At 35.1% G+C, this 15,135-nt stretch overlaps 2 long non-coding RNA genes across 2 annotated transcripts; one reads left to right on the plus strand and one right to left on the minus strand.

The window, feature by feature from the left end:
- Positions 1-11,131: 11,131 nt before the first annotated feature.
- On the plus strand, positions 11,132-12,273 carry LOC124631238. The gene is made up of 3 exons (XR_006984488.1): positions 11,132-11,660; positions 11,749-11,888; positions 12,025-12,273. It is a non-coding gene; the product is annotated as an uncharacterized LOC124631238 (long non-coding RNA).
- Positions 12,272-13,865, minus strand: LOC124631239. The gene is made up of 3 exons (XR_006984489.1): positions 13,189-13,865; positions 12,902-13,100; positions 12,272-12,601 (listed from the first exon to the last, which is right to left on the minus strand). It is a non-coding gene; the product is annotated as an uncharacterized LOC124631239 (long non-coding RNA).
- Positions 13,866-15,135: the final 1,270 nt, after the last annotated feature.

A 15,135-nucleotide genomic window follows, 5' to 3' on the forward strand; every position in this document is an offset into this window, starting at 1 on the left:
TTTGGGTGTGTTTACTACTTATTTCCTTGCTACTATGACGCATTTACATAGCTTTCCTTTATGCTTTTTCAACCTTTCCGTATTTCAGTACAATTATAATCACTTAAAGATTTATTTTTTGAGTAATGAGATTAATTAAACAGTGACAATCTATGCGCCAGTTACCCACCACTATGATTCAGAAATTAACTTTAATTTGTAACTCCTATCTCGCAACGGCTACAATTAACATATCTCTAAGCAAATTGATCCATCTCCGCGTCGGACTACGTTACGCCATGTCCTATTTCATACATCTTAACTAATCAAGCGTATCCAATTCTGCTCATCAGCTCAATTGCTCTTAATACTCATTGCTCATGGCCGAAATACGACGCGAAAATTTTTAAATACAACCGTATGAAACCGGGCTGCGAGCAATGTACAGTAAACTGCACATTAGTGGTAACTGTCATGCACCTTAACTCAATAGTAATAAGTACGATTTTCCTATAAAACTATTACCACTGACATGAAGTTGACTGTACTTATTAATCGATCTTGTCATCGTATGATGAGCGGTATGCATTTTTAATATACGAAATATCGCAATTATGGATGTTTCGAGACCACCGGAGAGGTAATTGTGGAGGCTGTTCACGGATCTGCCTTGAGGTCAAGTCGTCCCTTTTTGGAGACTGACGTTTTTACGTCACTTTGTATTTATAATGTATAGGTACTTCAAAGGATGACTTGGTTTGTGTAGCAATCTTGTTGCACTGAAAGGGTATCATGGTTTTACCCGGATATGTCAGGGAAACTCTTTCGATACTGTGTATAAAAATATCCGTACTCTGTTGGAGTCAATTAAAGTAACTGTAGCTGAATCTCATTCGTAACCATTTCTAAAGAAAATTATGATACAACAATAAATGAATTTAGTCATCCTTATTCGCGTGGGTAGTAATATGGCAAGAGCAATTTAATCAAACCCTATATAGGAGAGAGAGTCAGACAAATAAAGATGTTTCTTTAAGTACTCATAATATAATAATATTATCATTCTAAAAACCCGTTTAATGAGGGACTGCCCATATTTCATAAGTTATGACATCTTACTGTCACAAAGGAAACTTACTCTACAGCTCTTAAAAAGGAGTGCGTGATTGAATTACTTTTTATGCGTCAGTGGTATGTGAGCCGAGTAGCTAACACAATAATCGCATTCTTGATTCATTATGCCATCGCACAATGACATCAGGGAGTTAATCTATACTAATATTATAAAGCTGAAGAGTTTGTTTGTTTGAACGCGCTAATCTCAGGAACTACTGGTCCGATTTGAACAATTCTTTCGGTGTTAGATAGCCCATTTATCGAGGGAGGCTATAGGCTTTTTATCCCGGTACAGGAAGTAGTTCCCACGGGATGCGGGTGAAACCGCTGGCAGAAGCTAGTTAATTAATAAAAACCTTGCACAGTGTCGAGACACACATGGTTTATACAATCAGACACAGTTATTCAATCAGCTTTAAAGACAGGTAATCTATTTAAAAGGGACCAATATATTCTCATTAATGTCAAAATGCCGGCCACTTTTTACTCGCCTTATCAAAATCGCCAACGATTAATCTAATTAAGGCATTCTTCTGAACGCACCCATAGATTCCGATACCTACTCAAACATTTTTAAGATATTTCTACTCCCCATCCTGGCTTTAAGTGGATTGTGAACGGAATTTTAATTAAAGATAAATTCAAATCTACTTTTGAAATTCAGTTTGTAAAAGAACAATGCATTTTATGTCTCTAGATTTTAAACAGAGGTTAAAATATTACTTTTTGCGGTTTGTTTCATTCAGGATTGCTCTTCAAAATATTGTTCTCTATAATAATGTTTTAAAGTTCTCACAAGCAAAGGCCAGTTGGAGTAGCAGGTTTTTTTTACAAAATCTAGAGCTTTCTTGTAATCATGTATGCACACGAGTGTAGAATGTAATTAATTATGCATGTTGTTCACAGCTTATCGACTAAAACTATTTAGTTTTTTGAAATCATATTATTTAATTGAATCAGCCAGTTCTGGCCTATAAATTATCGTGGCTTTCAAAAACCATGCTCCCAAATTATGCAACTACTTCAAAACTATAAACGATTTAAGAAAAAAGTTTAGTTTACGACAAACTATAATATATAGTATAAATATAAAGTGTCGTCAAACCAGTAAATGGCCCGTGCCTCTTGATTCTCGCATAATTTTTATATTAAATGCAAATACTTAGCCTAATATTATTCCATCAAGAAATTCTTCTATAAAAGTTTAAGGTCAGCTTTAATACCTCCCGATTAAGACCGGTTAAGCTTATTAAATAAATAGTCCCATATAATATTCCATTTCTATATAAAGCTCGTGGAAAAATCCTATCCAGATACTCAGTAGTTTGCAACAATGTAAACTCAATAAATGTTCGAACCATTTGTAATTTAAGTTCCAATACAGTAGTACAAAGTACCCAGATAAAGTACAATAAAATAATTGTTTAAAAAACAGAAAAACAAGCTCTTTATAAATCAAAATCGTTTCAATACTTTTCAAATGAGTCCATATACGGCTATTATACGATGTTCCATCATAAAGTTCCAGTTCATATCTTCCGGCTCTATAATCAGATTAGTTCGATAGTACCACTTTATTGTATTATCATCAGAAGTATATAGGTAGCTACAGTAATTTTTTTATGACGCTACGATAGTTAATAACATACAGATCGACCTAATAAAAGCGTGTTAAAAATTGACCACACTAAGAAACGCCTACACAAAGAACATCATATATGCATTTCTTCTGAAACCCTTACGAATAAATCATTTCTACAATCCCTTAGAAATCCGTTAAGCCATTTAAGAGTCTGTGCGATTCTAAATTCAGATCTTCACTGGTCTACCTTGCTATATAAGGAATTATGATCATTGGACCGAATATAGCGTAGAAACTTGTGTTACCGGTTACAAACTGCGAACCAGATATATTATCTTCACTAGCGACCAAACCCGACTGCGTGAGGGTTTTTATTCTGTCAAGTGTGTAAACCTTTATGTTCTCGTCTATTAGTGAAGACCTTATTGAAATCTGTTATTTTTTTTTTTTAGTTTATCACAAACTGATCGCAGCAGAGAACTTTATAGTGTGACAATTAACCCACCCGGTCTTCGAATGGCTTTAAATATACACCCCACACAACCTTGCATGCAAATCACACTATTACATTGAAGAAAACCACACAAAAATCAACCAAGTAGTTTTTGAGTTCATCGCGACAGACGTAGCAGTTGACTGTATGTTGTATCCCATCCCGGTTTTGGAAGGGTAGGAACTATTATGTCTCAATCTTGCTAACAACTGTATGAGAATCCGTGTACAAACAGACAAACGAAGCAAAGGATTATTCAATACGTATAGCAATAGTGAAGAAAAGGCTTGACAACAAAAAGAGTTCGATCGATACAGCCTAGACACAATCCGGGTTACTCAGTGACTAGGTAAACTGCAGTAACAGAACTAAGTATTGATTTTACCCGACCTTGCCCCACATTGGCCTTAATTGTTTAGTTGGTCGACTTTACGGCTAAAAGTTCACGTGAGCTAGATTTTTCATTAGCTTAGCTAACGATGTTATTTTTTAATGAGCTCTAGTTATTTCTTTAAGAGTTTAAAGAAGGTATTATATGTATGTGAAATTCGAATTTGAGGGCCAGTTATTAAAGTCTATTTTAGTACAATTTCGTAAATTAAGAATTGTATCTGATTTCTTATCTAAACGAATTTTACTCAATAATCTAATCTATATAATAGAACCTACTTGATCTTGTACTGTATTTAATTTAAATGCCTTTTGTGTAACACGATTTGTGATTGATCGTAGATATTTTTTTTTTCAATTTAAAGATAGGAATCAAATAAAATGTAGAGTTTCGAATAACAATATCCTCCGAGCCTTTTTCCCAATCATGTTGGGGTCGGCTTCCAGTCTAACCGGATTCAGCTGAGTACCAGTGCTTTACAAGAAGCGACTGCCTATCTGACCTCCTCAACCCAGTTACCCGAGCAACCCGATACCCCTTGGTTAGACTGGTGTCAGACTTACTGGCTTCTGACTACCCGTAACGACTGCCAAGGATGTTCAATGACAGCCGGGACCTACAGTTTAACGTGCCATCCGAAACACAGTCAATGATGTCTAAGATATACTTAGAAAGTACATACAAACTTAGAAAAGTTGCATTGGTACTTGCCTGACCTGGGATCGAACCCGCGCCCTCATACTTGAGAGGTTGGTCCTTTACCCACTAGGCCACCAGTAACTAAAAATAAAATATGAGTAGAATAAATTGTTTCCTTGAAAACTGAACTAAAAATCCTTTTTGGCCGTCCATTTATAGTTACTAGAATTTTGTGGTGATAACAAATATAAAAATATGTTTTGAATTTAGCAATGAACGAGCACCTTTCAATAGAAATCACAATTTGTGGACTTAGCTTAGAATTTAAATCTGCGACCGAATCAGTCTCTGTCAAATCTTACTATGCAACGAGGCAGGCGACAGAATATAAGATTTTGTATAAGATTTAATTTACGTTTATAATCCCTTAAACGTCATTCCACATTGCCATAAATAATCGAATGCTCAACAAAGTGCATACTTAATACCCAACCAATTAAATAGATCCAAAAATAAATCATTTATTTTGCACCCTTAATTAATAATTATACAAAGATTCAGGAAACAACAATACGGGAAGTGGCACGCTTGTTATGTCGTGTCAAAACGCACGACCGCAAACAATTAAAGTCGTGACAAATGTGCGAACAAACACCTATAAACTACTTACTTATTATTTCATAGATAAATCTATTTAATACACATTATCCATTCATATCTGTAAGCGGGGTTTTCCTCAAAGAGTAAGCGGAATTTTAAGTCAAGTTATGAATATTATATAGAAATGACTTATTATTAGAATGATACGTTCTTGGAATGTAAATACGAACTGTAGACGTTGCATGAGAAATGTCTTCTGTAGTATAAACATAAGAGCAACTGCTGTATGAGATTTAAATAAATTAACCGTCACGATATGAAAAATTAATACTCAAGATAATATGTTCACTATGATTACTTCCACATAGAGAATTTTGTACACTCAGCACTTTCAGCTGTTGTCGCTCAAGCCACGGTGGTTTGGATTCGAGAATGTCGAAAACCGAGCAAGAAATCCGCTAGTAAGTAGCTCTATATTTCCAGACCACAATCAATGAACAATGACGTCACAAACAACCAACTCAAATGACGCATCAACTAAAACAGAATTTAAAAATCAATTAAAAACTATCTCTAACCATAAGTGCTGAGCATATGGACGTTAAACACACAAACTACGTGTAGCTATCTCAAAACCGTATGGAGGAACTTAATATAGATAGATAGAGAATGAACATCTGGATCAACGATGAAGACGTCAACGGTATCTTCCCACGACCATTGGATGTCTTTCTGAAACCCTTTTAGCTTCAATTTAGTAGATAAGTAAATAGTGAGGCAGTTTTAGAAACTGGGTTAATAGTTGAACGACATAGTCACGACATTGATGTAATTGCTGTTTGCTACTACAAATTGTTGAGTATGATTGGCCATGATATTGCTTGTAAGGAATGTAAGATATGACTCGATTAAGAAATGCGGTTTTGCCTTTGTGAGTTAGGTATTCTTGTAAGAATGATTGGCATGTTCGGAATTGTGAAAAATAAAAAATTATATGTGAAATTGTGACATTTTTGATAGATATTGTTACTTTTCTATTTACAAGACCATGTGCATAGATAAACGAATTCAGCTCTGTGTATCCTTACGTTACCTATGTAAATGATGACATAAGCAAAGCAAAAGTGTTCTTATAAAAGAACTGCGCACAAACACATTCTCATAAGATTCAAATCATAATCAAAACCGGAGCGAAAAAATAACCCAAATCCGATGACATCAACAGAACATCTGTCCTGAAAGCTTTTGTTGATACCCCTTCTACGTCCAAGGACAAACTTACGTACACAAAGACACACGTGGCCCTTTGTTTGTACTACTAAGCCGTACATTGCATTGAGAATCACGCCCGTACACCTCCTATCATCATATCTTTGGATTTACCATGACCAGTTAACCGAACCCGTGAGCTTTCCAATTTTCGAACATAGAGTTGAACGTTGAAAGGTCAGGGGAGGTCAATTTAAAATGGATGAATAGAACGATTCCATTGACACGCTAATGTTACGGTATCTGTGACGTATCTGACGTATCTTCTAAGCTCGATGGACGTAGCTAGATCTAGACTGCTCATGACTAAGACAGTTGATGCATGCAATTTTGTTTTATTAATTTATGTGTCAATCATTTCAAAGTTTTATTGCATCAGCATCCTTTCTAATTGTATGTTATCTCGATGAGTTTGATTGAAATTAATGAACCCTTTCTATGTGGTTGTTATAGATTAAGATTAACACGAATGTAAATTTTAATATTTTAAGATTACGATTCAAATATAATGAAATAACATTTTGAAATATTTAAAATCATCATACTCGGACAGCAGGATAGCAGGATTAGCTACTTCTGCGAGATTGCAGAATAATGTCTCACTATCCAAGAAGCAAATCTAAGAGTTGAAATAAACTCTAAGATTTCACGGGTCACCAATCTTCGTCTACCTGTTTATCGGTTTCTCCACAATTGTGCATAGAACAATGATGGGACGAAGACAACTGTGGGCAGAGTGCAGCCATTCCGTGACAAATCGTCGGAACGGAGGTTCCTGCCATTGTCTATAGCTACTACCGTGAACTGGGGTTTACTCGACCCCGTAATATGATGAGCTGCGAGTTCTCACGGTATGTACCTACATCATACGCAAGTGTTACCATATTGTCCATTCAGGCGGAATCTTTTGTTTTGTTCGGGCCATCCTTTGTTGTGTCAACACGATCTAGTTCAGGTGACGAAATACGAAATTCAAAAGCTGAACGTGTGTCTCTCGTGAAGTGACATCAACCATCGCAATATCACTACTAGCATCAAAGAAAATAATTGAACATCCAAAGCAAAGTGGTGATTCTTCACATCGACTGGAAACATGAAACAATTTTTTCCGCAGCCAAATATGTCAGAAACAAATGTTTTGACTTTATACAATTTAGTAATGCGGAGAAGTACGAGCGTTTACTGCCATTTTATTCTCGACACGTCAACACTTTCATACAAAAAGGTACAGCGGAAAAAGCAGAATCCCCTAAGTATAGCGACAAATTTGGCCTTTTCATTGTGTCATTATATTTAAATGCAGCAGGGTGCCCGCCACATTTCACCAAAAAAAAGAAAATCACCTGTCGCATTAGCTTCAAAGGAAAATGCTCACAATTACAAAAACTTAGAGGGCACTTTTGCGTAACGAAGCCAAAATACCATTTTAAGTTCCGCGTAAATAGAGAGATAATTTGGAGGTAAATGTTGCGACATCAATTTGGATCGTGGTATTATAGAGATAAAGAATATTTTCCAGTGAGACAGCTTTTTGCTGGACAAAGGAGTAAGTAGTTGGATTAGGGCAAGGGGAAACACGGTGTCAGCTCTCGTTTTGTTCGTATTGTCCTCGTGAGTACTTTCAAAGGCACTGAAATTCTGAAACCACTTGAGTCTCTAACACGATAGTTTCTTGTTACTAAAATTGGAGTTGAATCTACGAGACTCGAACATGTTACGAGAATCGGATTAAGTGTTCGGTATACTAGGAACCCATTTCTTATACGAAGTCTTCAGAAAGGTTTTTCTTCGAGTGCCATCAATCTTTTATCAGACTATTATAATTTTGTAAATTGAATCCATTACTTCGAAGACATATATCAAACTTTTTGTGTTTTATTTTTATTTGATCGTAGCAGCTCTAGTTTCGCGACAAGATAATAAAAAATAACTTGTTGTGGTCACGGAAAATTTAACAATCAGCCACGGTAATTACGGCTGGTCACGTTTTCAATATAAACTGTCATTATGATGGCAAATTAAATAATGTTCCTTTTAGTATTCACACATTCCAAAATAAATAAAAAGTTTATCTTAATAGTATGACAGAGATAAATTACTTGTTTTTCGTGTCATTTTCGAATATATAAGTGTTTAGGCTATAATCTAAGCTTATTTTGGAGACAATTTGAACAGATGTTAGATTGAGGTCATTTCAAACACAGACCTAAATAATGCTGAGAAAAACGTCATATGATATGATAATAGAACTCAGTAATAAATTACTTCCACAATCTTCTCACAGCTTTTGTGGGAAAATACAGTTTGAATTATACCTAACAAGTACCTTCTACCTGATTCCTATATTCTATGCAGAAATAGATTTAAAATTCATCAAATCACAGATTACTAGCAGGCAGACGTAACCGTATAATTTCGACGCAGGTCGGCGACAAGCGCAAGGTGCACTTAAACTGGACTAGCAGAAACGAGTTACCATAACAAGTACTTACCTGGTAGACTAACCACTTGCACCACCTATTTAATGCAGACACTAAATGTTACATGTGACTCTGTCTAGGATATTTTAATTTAGAATGTTTTAAAAGTCATATTTTGCCCTAGGATAATTAAAAAAGTACCCTTTAGCTTATAGCAAAGTTTTTGACACATCAGAAGAAATAAAATAGATTTATACACGAAAACGTGATGCAAAGGGCACTACACATCCAGACAAATAATGTAATACGGAGAAGTAACAGAAAATAAGAAATAAGAAAAAAATTAACGATTTTTTAGTTACATGTATATTAATGGTAAGTACGTATTTCAACTGATTAAATGGCACGAAAACATACATACATTTTTGTAAGAACGATAATTTCGTTTTCTAGTTACAACAATCAAGAACTAAGTACTTATATAAGCTTAAGACATACAGACAGTTTCTGCCTCATTTCACTGTATGTAGATAAATTGCATGTATTTAAAAGCAAGACCTCGATGTGCCAAGCCGTCGCCACACCTAGACCACTGATTCAAAGACAAGTAAACTGGTAGGTACTTTGTAATATGTATGTATATCTAGATTCTGTTAGAGCTTCAGTAATGTAGTTAGAATAATACTAACTTTCTTATAGACGCCGGTGTTTTGACTTTAGTTATGAAACAGAAAGAAATGAATTACTATTAAAGAACGTATGCATAAAGATTGTACGCAGAATGATTTATAAACCACATTTAAACCACATAGATTTTGATTAAATCCTACTTATATTATAAATGCGAAAGTTTGTGAGAATGTATGGATGTATATTTGTTATTCAATCACGCAAAAACGGCTGGACCGAGGTGATACCCTGGATTAACACATATGCTACTTTTTATCAACACACCACGCGGGCGAAGCCGCTTGCGGAAGCTAGTATACCATATCTAGACACACGGCAGTGTGTCCGCCAAGTTCGAGCAAAAAAAGCGACACACCGGCCGTGGGTTATATTACACGAACCATTTCGGGCCAAATTCGACCCCCCTATAACTCAAAATCTATTTTATTTACACATATCAAATTTCTAGTATCTGTTGAGACCCCCTCACTTATCTAAAATACAAAATTTCATTAATATACCTATTGTAGGTCTTGAGATATTGACGTCAGAAAATCGCTATTTTTACTATACACTCACTGACTGACTCACTCACTCATCAAAAACCTAGACCACTTCCAATGGTCGTATTGACTTGAAATTTGGCATGGAGGTAGGTCTATATGTCAAGGTAAAGGAAAAAATCGGAAAATGGCCAAGTGTGAGTCGGTTTCAAAATAATGAAGGTGTATACCCCTAAGGAACTAAAACGAACTAAATGTATCTATATTTATATAATATATCTTCGAATGGTCGTACCGATCTGAAATTCGTTACAAAGGTTTGTATTTAGTCAAAGTAAAGTAAAAATCTGAAAACGGCCAAGTGTGAGTCACTTTCGAAAATAACGAATGTGTAACTTTGATTCACGAACATAATATATGATAACATGTCATGTCAGTCAGTTGGTAAATCTAGTCCATTTAGTTATTCTAGTTCATTTCTTTGTAAGAAGCATAGTCCATATTCAAAAATCTGAAAGATAGTATAGATGAGACATTTTCTTAACTAACTTAATCATAAGAAAAAAATAAAATAAACAACCTTACAAAAATAAATGAAATCCCACCCAAAACAAAAATGAACAAAAATGAAAACAAACTATAAATGTCCTGCGCAGTTGGCTAATCTCCTTACATGGGAACAGCCGCCGTAGCCGATAATCGGCTAGGAGGACATCATCATCATCATCATTTGAAACACTATCGTCATAACCAGTTCGAGTTAGGAGTCATTATGTAAGCTTCAACCCAAAACCAAAGGAAGACTTTAATTCCTGAACCAAATAAAACAACGACATTCTAAAGCTTCTAAATAACACCGCTCGAATTACGTACAGCAGCTCAAACACCGACAACATCACTAATTACAGTGCATTAGTGATTGAAAGCCATTTCTAACGCAAAAAGTTAATTCACAATTTAATGATAGTTAATTGCACGCGACGAACTATTGGACCGCTCTCATGAGACGCTGAGGTTTTTACTTTGATTACGATTTCTTAAAACCGCTATAGCTGTTACATTTAATTGTCAACGTTCGAGACTATATGTAATTGAAAGCTTGATCGGGGATCGTAATGAGAAGTGGTGGATTCTCAGGTGAGGTCAATCAAACAGTGAAGCGAAATTAGATGGTGATATTTTTACGGACATCTAGATTGTTGACACATCTTAACTTAAAGATTCGTTTAAATAAATACATAGCTTGCTCCTAGTTACAAACTGTATGTTACAAGCTGTCAGAGGGATTTGAGACAAAAGTCATGAATACTGGAATTTGTTGAGTGATTAATCTGAGGGCAAGTATGAGCCTGCTTTGTTATTTGACCCGAAAAATAAAAATACTTGACGTCTGTTTGTAACAAAGGAATATTTCAAACACAAACAACAAATTACCAAATATTAATTACACATTCGAAACTGGGGGTCTACTCTAATTCACCGAAAAACGAAGTTTCGTACGAAATTTCGCGAACTTCTTACCACGGTTCCATTTCGTTCCGAAATTTCGTACGAACGAAGATTGTTTGACGTTTATTGTCTATAAACCTACTCTAATTCGAAATGCTACGAACGAATATTTGAGTTTGACAGACGAAACTTCGGAATTTTAACCTCAAATTCAACGAAACCAAAAGAGTTATCGTTTGATTTTCGTGTTACTTTTCGTTTTGTGAATTTTGTGTGAAAATTATTGGCAAAGGCTACAATAATGCTTTTAATCAAAGCAGCTTTACGTGAAGATCATGTAGAGCGAAGAAGGAACCGGCAGTGCTTGCGCAATCAATTAAATATTAGCGAAATTCCCGACGTAGAGTTTGTAGGAAATCACAGACTCAGTCGGCAATTTTTCGAAGGGTTGTGCCAGGAATTCGTGCCTTTATAACCTCCAAACAATGCACATTGCAATTGCTAGACCTTCTGGAATCGAAAATATTTCCATTCTCTTAACACCCAAGTTGTAAGTATAAGAACTAAACATTAATGATTTAATTGAGGCATTGACTGTTGTTTATTATGATGCTGATCAATCCTTTATTATTTTCCAGATATTATGTGACAGCGATACTATATAACAAATGTGGATGTGTCATTTGGTGGAGCAACACACATGATGCTTATATTTGGAGAGAGTGTGATATTAGAAGCCACTTGGAGGGTCTCCAGAATGAAACAGTTTATCTGTTAGGTATGTTTAACTTTATTGCATTTTGAATATATTTGTACAAGTTGGGACAAAAGCGGTACCCCAAACTTTCACATTTATATTATTAATATTGTGTAGTAGTGTTATTCACATATTTTCATATACATGTGTATTTTAGGTGACTCTGGGTATTCTCTCTAAGGGAGCATATGATGACACCGATAGATAAAGCTGTTGAAGATTCTCTTGAAGGCAGATACAACTTTGCAGAGCTTTGTTAGTGCACATTTTGGAAAGGAATAGGTAGGACAAAGTTCTACTCAAGCACATCATAACATGCTCCAGAAAATATGTATGTTTATTGATTTTAAGTATTTGACATGATGTTATTTATTTCCTTTAGAGTTTAATAAAAGAATAAATTATATGCTTAAAGTTTTATTTACTATTACCCTGTTTAAACATTACAAATTAATAACAAAGAAATATTAAACACAATTAATGACTAACAAAACACTAACAAAATCTTAATTCCTATCCACATATTCCCTTATTGTGTTATGCAGCTGCAACAGGGTAGGACTGATGCCTGCCAATTCACCCCTGATGCCTGCAAGCTCTGCGTTTTGCACCGTCTCTCTCTGTGCACGCTCCTCTTCATATTGATACAATCTGCTTCTTACACCTGTGCTGGCACATCCTCTGTAATCTCCTAGTAGTAGGCAGTCTCCTTGTAGAGTGTGTATGTCGAGAGGCTGCAAAACAACATTCCAATTTTAGTCAATAGCTCAGAACAACAGTGTAAACAAAATATGGCTAAGACACTTGAACGGGTTAAGTAACAACAAAAAGTTCTCAACTTAACACTTGACCCATTTAATACGATTAATATGCAAACATAATAAAAAAGATGCAATCATTATTCAATAGTATAATGTTAATCTGTATTCTTTATGAAGAGTATTTCTTATAAATACACTAAAAAAAATGTTATCTATATTGTGCACAATTTATTTACAATAGCATTACTCAATATACCACAGTAAAATACTTACAAGGTGTGAAAGTCGGCATTTTTGTGTCAATGGTGGTGGTACTTAGGCAGCTTTTACAGCTGGACTCTCAGGTTATCTTCCTGGCTGGGTTCAACTATTCAATCTCCCGCGAGCTAAATCTCTATGTTCGTCCAGGAAATTGAGAACGGTTTCGATTTGTTGAGGATTTGCCGAACCCCGTATATGGAGCCATTTTAAACTGAAAATATAAATGATTAGTATTGGAAAAGGCAATGGTGTTAGAGCGAAACCAAATATTGCATTTGTTTAATATGATATCTACTCACGAAGTTTTTAAATCCAAAACAAAACTTGTTGTGAACCAAAATACAGCAGACGTACGTAGAAGTCGGAGTACGTAAAGTACGACATAATACTTCCTTAGGGAACTCGTACCTTGGCATAAAGCACTTGGAAACATGATTTATTAAATACGACACTTGAGAAACACACTTCAGAAAACTTATCAAAGTATTCAAACAAAAAATCTTAAGTCGACTTGTTATGATTAGATTGTATTATGTAGCTATTTTTGGTTGTCATCCGTGATTACCCATTTTTGGCATGAAATAGTACTCTTCAAATTAGTTGGTTAGCAATGACTGTCAAAGGGTTTTTTATAGTGTCGAGTCGAAAGTAGTTGAAAATATATTTTTTGCCTGAAAGTTTAGATTGTTTGCATGAATATTACAAGAAATATGAAATGAATCACATTTATAATGTTACATGAATAAGTAAAGCTGAAAAGTTTAATAATTTCAAGTTAAAGTAAAAACCGTAACTTAGTTTAGTCGACATCATAAAAGCCCCACACAATATCATAGATTCCATTCGTTCACGAAAATTGTCTATGGTTCCGAACTTCGTATGCGCATCCGAAAATGAAATAGAGTAGGGTCACTAACGAAACTTCGTTTGAATTTCGTTCGATATCGAAGTTTCGTTTCGTTGAATTAGAGTAGACCCCCTGAATCATTGCGTACAACCCCGGTCCACTCCCAGTGACTTATCAAAACAATCAATTTGCTTTCTTAAACCTGTCCATTTGTTTAATGGCTCGACTATAGACAGTGCAGCTAAATGTTATCAGCAATTGTCAATCTCTTCGCGTGTTTCTAAAGTAGCCGTCCAGCTTTACTGGGCTATAATATGTTCCATTTAAACATGGAATTTTGACATAGATCGTAATGATAATTCTCTTGACTAATGCATTACGGTAAGAGCATACTACAAACTTTTAGTCGGCCGATAGTTTGTTTGGCCTCGTAAATTAGTGTGAAGATGAATGGTCGTCCGTATTTTACAAAGATCAGGTACTTAGCTGGTGTCGAACGCTTGAAAACTTTGATTGAATTCACGATTTTACTATGGTGCCAATTGTCGGCCAACTTTTGAGTCTACAGTGTGATGGTACTTTAAGTTGTGATATGGCATATCTGTATTATTTATTAGTCTATTTGTTTCTTTTTAATGTTTTGTTATTTAGCGCACGGTATCTAAGATCTTGATAGAATATGCCCATGTTAATGGAGACATTAAAAAGCTTGGAGCATTAAATGCACGATTTATGAGGTAACTTATTAAAGAGTGGTTTCAGGTGGATTGCACAAAAACTTTGTATTCTTATGCTATGAATTATGCATATATCAAGGTCTGTTTTCACACCGAACTTAACCAAAAATTCTCAAAGGAATCCAATACGAAATACAATTCCATTATATAAGCTAGGGTATGATCTCCTAGCCTTAATCAGAAATAAAACGTCAATTCGTATCACAATAACTTCTTGTATTCACTTTTAAAACACAATTTAATATCAATCGTAAGAAAATATAGTTTATCAGTCCACGAAGGAAGCGCATGGGAAGCGCGCGCTCTAACTGTCAAAATCTCTTTTTAGTGTTGTCCTCACAGTAGAGGTAGTGTTGTCCGTATAAAACTAAAATGATTTAGTATACTTCGGTAAATATAGTATAGTTCCTTAATGTATGAAAAGAGAATATAACATACAGAACAACACAGGATAATATTAGTCTAACATTCGGCCATTCTGACCACTAAGTTTGTCCTCAAACTTCTCAAAGTCAAAGTCAAATCATTTATTTCATTTAGGCCTTTACAAGCACTTATGGACGTCAAAATTATAACTAAGTTTGATTCTAGTTGCCCATTCCAAAAGTAGCTTCCTATGGAGAAGAACGGGCAAGAAACTCCATGGTTACTCTTTTTAAAAA

This window comes from Helicoverpa zea, chromosome 6, assembly GCF_022581195.2.
Source record: "Helicoverpa zea isolate HzStark_Cry1AcR chromosome 6, ilHelZeax1.1, whole genome shotgun sequence".
In the NCBI taxonomy this organism is placed as follows: Eukaryota; Metazoa; Arthropoda; class Insecta; order Lepidoptera; family Noctuidae; genus Helicoverpa; species Helicoverpa zea.